Genomic DNA, 11,162 nt, shown 5'->3' on the forward strand with positions numbered 1-11,162 from the left:
GCACCAGCAGCTGGGAAGCCGTCAGTCGCGTTGTCCGCGAGCTCCCGTCATGGTCGGACCACGAGCCGTGGGGCCGGGTTGCCGTGAAGTACGGGCGTCACTCCCCGGCGGCGCCTGTGACCGAGACTGCGCTGCGGCCGGTCCTGCTGGAAGTTCTCGCTGTAGTTAGTCAGCCATGGTGCCGACCAATCTCGGGCCGACCTCCAGAGCTGAAGTTGAAATCTGGCGGCGAACGGATGACTTCTGCGAGCTGGAACAGACTTCCGGAATCGTCACCTACGAAGATTCAACATTCGGACACGGACCACATCCGTCCTCAGATCCGAACTGCTTCCTAATGGCTTCTGTCTGTTGCTGCCTGCGCTCCACTATCTATATCTGGCAGAAGGACGTTTTTTACCCTCAGTGGTAGCTTTTTGTTATTACTCTCGCAGTATATGGCAGCTTAGCGTGCTGGCCTCACTTCCTCTTACTCAGCATTCTCCAGGCTGCACTCGGCGCTCGGTCTGTGTGCATCCTTGCATCAGCCTGTTGGTAGACTGCTGCTGTCAGCAAGGCTCTCTGTGCCTGCCTACTTCGCAACACCTCGGTCGCCTGCGTGCCTGTTTTGCCATTCTCCACTGCATGAAGCAACGCTTACTACATATGGCCGCAACACAAGTTTAATAAATATAATAAATACTCAGGTAAACATAATTAGCTGCAGAATTAATTAGCGAGGAGTAACGCCAGTTCGCTCGAAGGTAGAACGAAAACTTAACTTGGAGACGCCAGGGCGGAGGGTGGAAGCTGGCTCACTTCTCGAGCTTCGACTCAGAGTCACCACCCACTACCCAGTATTTCACAGCCCCAATACCCATAGGTGGAAAGGTAGCGCTTACTCCAAAACACCAGCCAGCCAGCTGTAACGTTTTAACAAGCGCACAGAACAGGTCCACAGGGACAATGTAAACAATCACCAAAAGATATTAAATAACAGGTTCACTAATAAAACAGCACACTGCCTTTCTTGAGATCAAGTACTTTATGTTTCAATTAACATTTATAAACATTTCTCCTCTGGAATGATGACCATGCAGACACAGCTAATCAACTTCCAAATATAAATACACTGTACAGGTCTTATCACTTAGCTGACAGATGAAGGCACAAAATCAGTTTTAACAGATAAGTGCATCTATTGTCAATGAAAAATACTGAATCTTGGATTAATTGCGGCAATACAATGAAGCATACACATTTGATCGTAAAATAAGAATTACACACCTCACTAAATAAATGATTCCTACATTCAAGGCTTATTACATAGCGTATCACTCTGAACATCTCCAGAAGTTATACACCCAAGGTTTCATCAATACACCCAATAGTGGATCCACAGAATGCATTCACACCACGGGAAGTTTATTATGGCATACACCAAATGAAAAAAGTTTGATATGTTTTAAAGCACTACAGCAACACTGACAAATATGCAGTCACATATCACGGACAAATTCACTTAACTTTTCGCTGGACGTCTGAATGGCTTGTGTTGGGTACAGCAGGTGGCAGTAAGGCAGCAGACGAACGTAGACAGCCGTGTCCGGAACTAGGAGCATGCAACCCGAGGCAGCAACAAGCCATCTCACAGGCGACAGCAAAGGCTCTCCACCAAACTGCCCTATACACGTGGTCGGTTCCCGTTCCACCACAAGTGCACTCTGGCCTCAGGTAACATCGAAGGCCAACTGCCTCCGTCCTTGGCGAGAGGTTCCACAGCTCCTGCGGCAAGGAGAAGGCACCCAGGACTTACTACACTCCACAAGCAAAGATAAGAGAGCGAAGGCAAGGTACCTGCAAATACGCTGGCGCCCCAGCCAAGCGCCACAGCTCATGAGGTTTGAGTGATGGTACACTGGAGCATCGCATATGTTCTTTATCACATTGTACAAGTGCTGGTGGGGTTGGATATTCGTCGTTTTGTGTTGATAGAACGAAGTCTGCTGTGAGCACCAGACTTTCTCTGTATAAGATGTTGGTCGACAATGCTTGCAGGTCGTCTTTTTAGGCCATGTGCACTCCAAGAAGGACCCAGGGCATAGCCTCCATCCAAGATCTGTTGTGCCACTTAATACTGGCCTTAAGGGTCCTGTGCCACCTTTCGACAAGACCATTGCTCTGTGGGTGGTAGGTGGTTCAAATGGTTCAAATGGCTCTAAACACTATGGGACTTAACATCTGAGGTCCCCTAGACTTAGAACTACTTAAACCTAACTAACCTAAGGACATCACATACATCCATGCCTGAGGCAGGATTCGAACCAGTGACTGTTGCAGCAGCGCAGGTCCGGGCTGAAGCGCCTATAACCGCTCGGCCACAGCGGCTGGCTGGTAGGTGGTGGTGCAGGTTCATTTAATACTGCACAGGTCGCAAAATTCCACAAAAAATGCCGATTCAAATTAGCAGCATGGTCCGTGGTGACGGCTATAGTGTGCTGTTGTTTCAGCTGTAATGGCTTCAATGGGTGATGCTAGGATCCACAGGGAAGGCCTGTCTAAGATGAAGAGGAGAAGCTTGTAATTTCCCAACTCGGGAAGGGAATCCACGGGAGCAAGTGGAGGGGCGAAAGCGAACTGTGGGTATCTCCATTTGGCCAAGCTGCAGTTGGGCATGTTTTCCTACCTTGCTACATTGACAATATTCACATGTCTGTGTGGCAGTCTCCCTTAATGTTGGGTCACACAAAATGTTCAGTGATTCGGTGGATTGTGAGGTGAATGATGGGATGTGGAAGGTATGGAGCTGGTTAAAGATTACATTTTGCATTGTTAGTGATAGAAGCAGTTGAATCTTGTGTTTGAGGTGTCACACAGGATCGACGTTCCACTGCCTGGAATGGTGCATATTTTGATTTTGAGGCTGGTGTCATTGCTGCATCGTAGTTTGGCAATACTAATGCCACTTTGCTGGCCGGCAGCTAGTTGTTCATCGTCGAAGTGGAGGGAGGCGGTATTAACCCTCAAAATATAATCAGCAGTGATGTTGTCTGCACTGTGTAAGTACTGTACGTCTGTTGAATACTGTGAGATGCAATTCATGCACAGGAAGCGAGGACGCTAACACAAGACCACGAACTGTGGACTTACTCAAGAGACTTTTGGGTAAACAGTGCTTCAGGAATTACTGGTCCCAAAAATATCTTTACTACAATGGCCATTTTACTGCAGATTGTAAAAGCCCACCTATCTGTCCACTCTGCAAAAATTTTCCTTTTGTTAAACAATGCCCTAATCTAGCATACCCTCCTACCTGCAACATCTGCAATAAGTTAAGCCACATCCTACCAAACCTGAGCTCGATGTCCCAATCTGTCCTATTGCTACCCCCACTCACCTCAACATTCATCTCAATCCAAATCCCACTGCTGAAGATGTCAAACACATTACAATCATCCTCCAAACCATCCATGTGAGCCAACATCCACACGCCCTCCAACAACGCTGCCTGCTCCCTCTTCCATCTCAACATGCATGCTATCTACTCCAAAAATCAGGTCCACTTCATCTTGACCTCATCCTCATAAACCTGTCTCATCCCTTATAAAGGCATGACAGCAATACTGAATCTTGTTGCACAATATCCATACTCTCCCCACCAATAGACACCTTTTAATGCGTACTCTATCCCAATACAACAACCATACATTTATCCTTAATGAAACATACCTCTAACCCTAACAAACCATCTGAACCTCTCCCTATATCCTCCACCACACAGATAACCCTCTTCAACTGGCCACAATAAAAACATCCCCATTTGACCACAGTCCTTATACAACATTCCCATCGAACACCTTAACCTTACTCTCTTTTTCCAAACCCTAATCATTACCTGTGCCACCATCTACATATGACATAATCAGCTCATTATCTATGACTTCCTCACCCACACAGCTCACACCTTTTCCATCTATATTATTGCCACTCCAGAGATACAGACTTCCAATTAACTATGTCCACCTTATTGCCTCCTTACTACCTAATCTCCTATCGCTTGTCACTATTAATAAAACCTATTCTCATACCTTCCATCCCACTGCAATGGCGCCCTGTGGCTCTGTTCTCTCTCCTCTCCTTTATCTCCTTTACACTGCTGATATGTCAAAACCACTCCACCAGTCCACTTCCTTCAGTATGCTGATGACACCGCTTTACTCGCCCTCCACCTTAACACTTCAGAAATCCCAATGATCCCTCCAAATGCAGTCAATCAGTTTACCTCCTGGTGTAACCAATGGCTTCTTCAGAGTAGCCGATCCAAATCCCAGGCAATAATTATAGGATGAACCATTCGCACCTTCTGCCTCCATGACTTCTACGTTACCACAAAAAACCGTTTTGTCCAGCTAACTAACATGCTAAAATATCTTGGACTAACCCTTGTCTGGCGACTATCATAGAAACCTGACCTACTAACCATCCAACAGAAAGCCGACAATAGACTAAAACTACAAACAGGCCAAACTTTGGGGTTACATCCTTCTACAATTATCCACACCGACAAAACCCTGATCATCGTCTGCTATGAAAATATTGCATGGATCTCCCCCCTATCAAAGCTCTGTAAGTTCCTCCAAATCGTTGAATGCCATGCACTCCATCTCGCTTTCTGCATCCATTTACCTTCTACCACCTGGATCCGCTACCATCTCATCAAATTCGCGCTCCTTCTCACCCACATCGAACAGTTCCGCATCTCCTATACTATCCTCAAAGTAAATTTCAATTACCCCATTGCTCTAATCACAGGAGTGGGTTCCATGTGTGTAGTTCTTTCATGATTAGTTTGATAAATTGTTTTTCTGCTATAACACATCCATTCAGTTTATGACTACAGCTTTGTACTCCGCCAGACGTTTTGTTTCTCCACCATGACTTCGAGGTCTGTGTCAGGTGCTAAACCGACATTAACGTGTTTTAGATCCATTGGCTCTCACAGAAAGCTGGACATCGCATGGTGTAAACTATGCTGCTGCCGCAACACGCAGGTTGGTTGAAATAAAAGACAGGCGGTGTTTCTTATTGGACAAAAATGTGGAGGACATCACAGCATATGGAAACTGGAAGAGGTTGTGGCATAGTGGAGCATTTCCAAACAGCTGTGTGAAGTTGATGTTCTCTACATTTAATCTCATCTTCCACAGAGACTGGGTATCAGATGTCTTGATGTTCCATGTTTTGAAGAGACCCCGAGCACTGGTTCCTCATATTGGTAGTGCATGTTGCACCCATGTGTATGATGACCATTTGGGTGTCGTATGTGATAGTCGTCCTGACCTCCAAATCTTTGGACACTGCATCTTTCATTTTTATAACTTACAGTTCATAACTACAGATCAGACAATGGGTTTTCTGCAGGACACATGTAGAGCACGGATAGTACGCACCATCAGTTGTTAATCCCACCAGTGGAGGAGTGGAGTGATTTTCAAACACCCAGGCGAGCATTTCAGTACTCTTACCCACATTTTTTCATATTTTCATCAGTTTTATGTATTTTCCATCAATTTTCGTAATGTTGCCAGGTTTTACGTAATTTCAGCACATTTTAGTCAATTACTCAAGATCTAAACCACCACTATTGACGAGTTGTCAGATCAACAAAATGTCTCATTGTGTCCATCTCGTGATGTTATCAGCGAATGACATTGCAGCATTGTTCTCAGTTTCTGTTGCTAAACCACCCCCTCCATTACTTTGCAAGGGTCATCTAAGTGAGGAAATATCATGAACTCTGTTACACAGCCCACATCAAATTACGCAAATACTATTTCTTAGGGTAGGAAATGCAAAAACTAGAGTCCTTAGCCAAAACGCTTTGTAAATTCCCTAAGATTTTATTTTATTACGATTTGCCAATTCCCCTATGTGGATAGAGTCGCAACGCATTCTCACATTCATCGGATAAAGTCACGAGAGTCAAAGCTCTACCATTCAACCCTCTATTTCGAAACGAGCTACCCCTTCATTGGACCTATAGGCTAAGGATCCTGAGCAAAACTCTTCCTCTGTGTTTAACTAACCCTCCCTGCAATACTGTCTCCAACTTAATTTGTACCTGACCAGATGGAGGAGGGTACTATACTCGTTAGTTTAAACATTTCATGAGAAACAGAATGAGCTGAGTTACGTGTAATAAATACAATTTGATATTTTGCTTGCGCATAGAGAATAACATCTGTTTCAAACTTGTACTGACCAGCGCTAATGATATACACCAGTTTTCTCATTCCAACACTGTAACTGTCGTTCTGCAAGGACTGTTCCATACCAATCTTACATCACCCATCCAATTACACATGCTCTCTCTAGGAGTTTAGCGCTCCTTATTGATGTACCATACATATGAGACCAATACATTTGAGAGTGTTGTGATGATATAACAGACGATTAAGAAGAAGAAACGTTTGAGCTGTGCATGGTGGAGCTCCAGATGGAAGGAGTTTGAAACATTTTACGTACATTACGTACTTTTCACGATAAAGGAAATCAACATGGATAACAACATCTGCGTCCGAGAACACTGTGGCCCTGATTTTTCCAGTTGAGGGATGCGTCTTGAATTTCTTTTTCTGGAGGGAGTCTTTGTGTCGATTCCATAGACTGACATTTCATCTCTGGGTCGTAATGGTGTACCCACGTTTCATCTCCTGTCCCAATTGAATGGAGAAAGGCGTCATCTTCATTCTCGTAACGTGAGAGGAGTTCCTGGCAAATTTCAAGTCTGTGCGCTTTTATTTCAGAGTCAGCATCCGGGGTTCCCATCGTGCACAAATCTTCCGACATCCAAGCAAAGCAATAATGTGAGCCATACGTTCTTGTGAAGTGCCGATTATACTTGCAATTTCTCTCTGAGTGATACGACGATCGCCCTGAATCAATCTGTCAACATTTTGCTTGTGAAACTCGGTGGTTGCTGTCACAGGACATCCAACTCTTTGTCACGCAGGTCAGATGCTCCCGCCTCAACATATTTGAACATACTCGCCCAACGACGCACAGTACTCACATCAACACAATCACCAGAAACTGATTTCATTCTGTGATGAATCTCCTTTGGGGTGACACCTTCTGCTGTCAAGAATTCAATGACTGCACGTTGCTTAAACCGCATTGGCCGACCGTCTGCGCAGGGTTCCATACTTTACTGTAACAACGCAACCGTCCAATGCTAAGGCTTCCCGCCAATTGGAGCTGTAGAGAAAAAGCTATGGAACAAGCCAGTACGTGCCGCATACCAATGCTGCCAACTGTTGAAGAGTTGCGAAGGTGGAGGCATTACTTTTCAGTCATCCATAAGGTGGTTGGGGTCACGCCTGGGCTTGTGAACCAACATATACAAGTTTATTACTCTACACTTGGTGGTCACCACGTTAGTCAATCTATTCCACCCGTCTTATCGCTATTCACGAAAAATAATTATTTTCCTGGTTCCCAGTGCTTCCATGTCAACTTTTTCTAGTTTTTTCCTTGATGTCACATACTCGCTCCCATGTACAAGACTTTTTCTGCACCAAGCAGGAGACAAGCAAATAATCCCTCATTGCCCCTCAATTTCCCAGCTTTTGGGCCCATTTTTCCTCAATTTAAACGTATTTTCCGTTAATTTTCCTCATTTTATGGATTTTGTGTCACTTCTACCCATGCAATCATGACATCACATCTCACCACGTATTGTAAAATTGTTTGTAAATATTGTAAAGCTGTCAACACCTAGCGCAAATGCACTATTTATTAGTATATATATGTGTCTGTATAGGTTTCATTTGGGGTTCCCATGGTACAGGCTAAATTCGGGATAGGATCGGAATGGAGCTCATGGGTGGATCCACCATACGTTACGTCAAGGACAGGGACCGAGGGTGGATCCACCACGCATTATGGCCAGAGATAGGATTCGGAGGTGGCTCTACCACATATTACGACTGGGATAATGTTCAGAAGTGGATACACCATGCGTTATGGTCGGGATCGGGCTCGATGGTGCATCCAACGTATATTATGGCAGTGGATAGAGTTCAGAAGTGGATCCACCACACATTACAGCGAGGATAAGGTTCGAAGGTGAATCCACTCGCTATAAGCGCAGGACAGTGTTTGAAGGCCAGTAGGCTCAGAGTAAGGTTGCGAGGACCCCCATGTTAAATCGATACAGACACACACACACATATTGGAAAATACATCATTGCAGCAACTGGAACAACCTTCTCAATGGATTCCTTTTGTGAAATCATGTCTGATCGCCGTTGTTACGTGCTTAGGGCCAGCAGATATTTCGAAATTAGGAGTTTGACTCTCCAAGCAAATGGTACATCGTCAGATCCATGATGTGTGCACAGATCTGGAAAATCATCTGAAGGAGAAGTGCCAGACTTTCAGAGTTTTTCCGTTAGCCCTTGACGAAACCACAGATTTCACAGACATTGTCCAGCTCGCAGTATTTGTGAGGGGTGTTAATTCAGAACTACATGTTTTAGAGGAGCTGCTAGACTTGATACCGATGGAATACACAACCACAGGTCGCTACATGTCTTAGGTTGTCTGTGAGTATGTATAAAACATGTGCTTGCTATGGAACAGGCTCTGTTCTGTGGCAACAGACTTTTTGGGCCCCCTACGGCTGGTGCTGGCTGCTCCTTGGTTTTTCACGCTACCACGATCGCCTAGTGGACGATCGAGATATCATGTGAAAAACTGAAGAGCCGCCACCAGCAGCCATAGGGGGCTCAAAAAATCGGATGATGGCGTCAGCATAAGCCGAAACCGGTCATAATAAACAAATGTTATTGAGATCTCAGTTAACACCAGATCGCTGCACTCCACGAACAGTGTTGTCTAAATTTATGGTTATGATTCTGTCTTCAGCACAGGTTTTTCACGGGTGAATTCGACTGTGGGAGAGTCACAATTTAAAAGATCTTTAAAGTAGCATGCTAAGAGTTTACGATTCTCTTTATTATTTATTTCCAGAGTCCCAGCTGGTCGTCTAAAACAGCAGTTGGGTGCATGTTATTTTGGCTTTTCTACTCTATTTTCATTATTACACTACTGGCCATTAAAATTGCTACACCTCGAAGATGACGTGCTACAGACGCGAAATTTAACGGACAGGAAGAAGATGCGGTGATATGCAAATGATTAGCTTTTCAGAGCATTCACACAAGGTTGGCGCCGGCGGCAACACCTACAACGTGCTGACATGAGGAAAGTTTCCAATCGATTTCTCATACACAAACAGCAGTTGACCGGCGTTGCCTGGTGAAACGTTGTTGCGATGCCTCGTGTAAGGAGGAGAAAAGCGTACCATCACGTTTCCGACTTTGATAATGGTCGGATTGTAGCCTATCGCGATTGCGGTTTATCGTATCGCGACATTGCTGCTCGCGTTGGTCGAGTTCGAATGACTGTTAGCAGAATATGGAATCGGTGGGTTCAGGAGGGTAATACGGGGCGCCGTGCTAGATCCCAACGGCCTCGTATCACTAGCAGTTGATATGACAAGAATCTTATCCGCATGGCTGTAACGGATCGTGCAGCCACGTCTCGATCCCGGAGTCAACAGATGGGGACGTTTGCAAGACAACAACCATGTGCACGAACAGTTCGACGACGTTTCAGCAGCATGGACAATCAGCTCGGAGACCGTGGCTGCGGTTACCCTTGACGCTGCACCACAGACAGGATCGCCTGCGATGGTGTACTCAATGACGAACCTGGGTGCACCAATGGCAAAACGTGTTTTTTTTTCGGATGAATCCAGGTTCTGTTTACAGCATCCTGATGGTCGCATCCGTGTTTGGCGACATCGCGGTGAACGCACATTGGAAGCGTGTATTCGTCATCGCCATACTGGCGTATCACCCGGCGTGATGGTATGGGGAGCCATTGGTTACACGTCTCGGTCACCTCTTCTTCGCACTGACGGCACTTTGAACAGTGGACGTTACATTTCAGATGTTTTACGACCCGTGGCTCTACCCTTCATTCGATCCCTGCAAAACCCTACATTTCAGCAGGATAATGCACGACCGCATGTTGCAGGTCCTGCACGACCGCATGTTGCAGGCCTTTCTAGATAAAGAAAATGTTCGACTGCCGCCCTGGCCAGCACATTCTCCAGATCTCTCACCAACTGAAAACGTCTGGTCAATGGTGGCCGAGCAACTGGCTCGCCACGGTACGCCAGTCACTACTCTTGATGAACTGTGGTATCCTGTTGAGGCTGCATGGGCAGCTGTACCTGTACACCCCATCCAGGCTCTGTTTCACTCAATTCCCAGGCATATCAAGGCCGTTATTACGGGCAGAGGTGGCTGGTCTGGGTACTGATTTCTCAGAATCTATGCACCCAAATTGCGTGAAAATGTAATCACATGTCAATTCTAGTATAATATATTTGTCCAATGAATACCCGTTTATCATCTGCATTCTTCTTGGTGTAGCAATTTTAATGGCCAGTAGTGTATTACTAACATTTACTTCTTCATTTTCAGTATTGTCGAAGTGCCTTATTAGTTCTGGTTACTACAGCTGCTCTCCTGTTTTCAGTGTGAATCCCCACAGGTTAAAGGCGGTTATTACACACACACACACACACACACACACACACACACACACACATTCTTTTTCAGCATTATAAAATTCCTTACATCGAGGTTCTGTGGGCAAGAACAATTACACAGTATCAAATGTTTATTAAATTCTTTATTGGGTTTAGGGTATAATAATTACAGTGCATTTATATTTATATACAGGAATGAAGCATGAGAAAGATATATGTGCACTTGCAGCTTGACAGCGTCACTTGTCTTAATAGCCATTTGACAATGAGTCATAAAGTGGTATGCTATGTTTGACTCTTATAAGTAGTGGAGAACAGTGAAGAATGATACCCAGTTCCATTTAAAGAAAGGTGCTTGATGAAAGTGTAGGTGAAACGATGGCAGGGTCAGCATCGTGATATCTAGAGTACGTTACAGTTTATTTGTTATGGATTGAAAATTTTGCCAAGTGAGTCAATTTACTTCGCCAGTCTGAGGCGGGAAGAAAGAGAGTTCCCCTCGAACTCAAAAGGAGTGGCAGTATTAGCAGTACTATGTCACAGAGATCTCCAAGGCAGT

This window comes from Schistocerca piceifrons, chromosome 9 (genome assembly GCF_021461385.2).
Source record: "Schistocerca piceifrons isolate TAMUIC-IGC-003096 chromosome 9, iqSchPice1.1, whole genome shotgun sequence".
Taxonomy (NCBI): Eukaryota; Metazoa; Arthropoda; class Insecta; order Orthoptera; family Acrididae; genus Schistocerca; species Schistocerca piceifrons.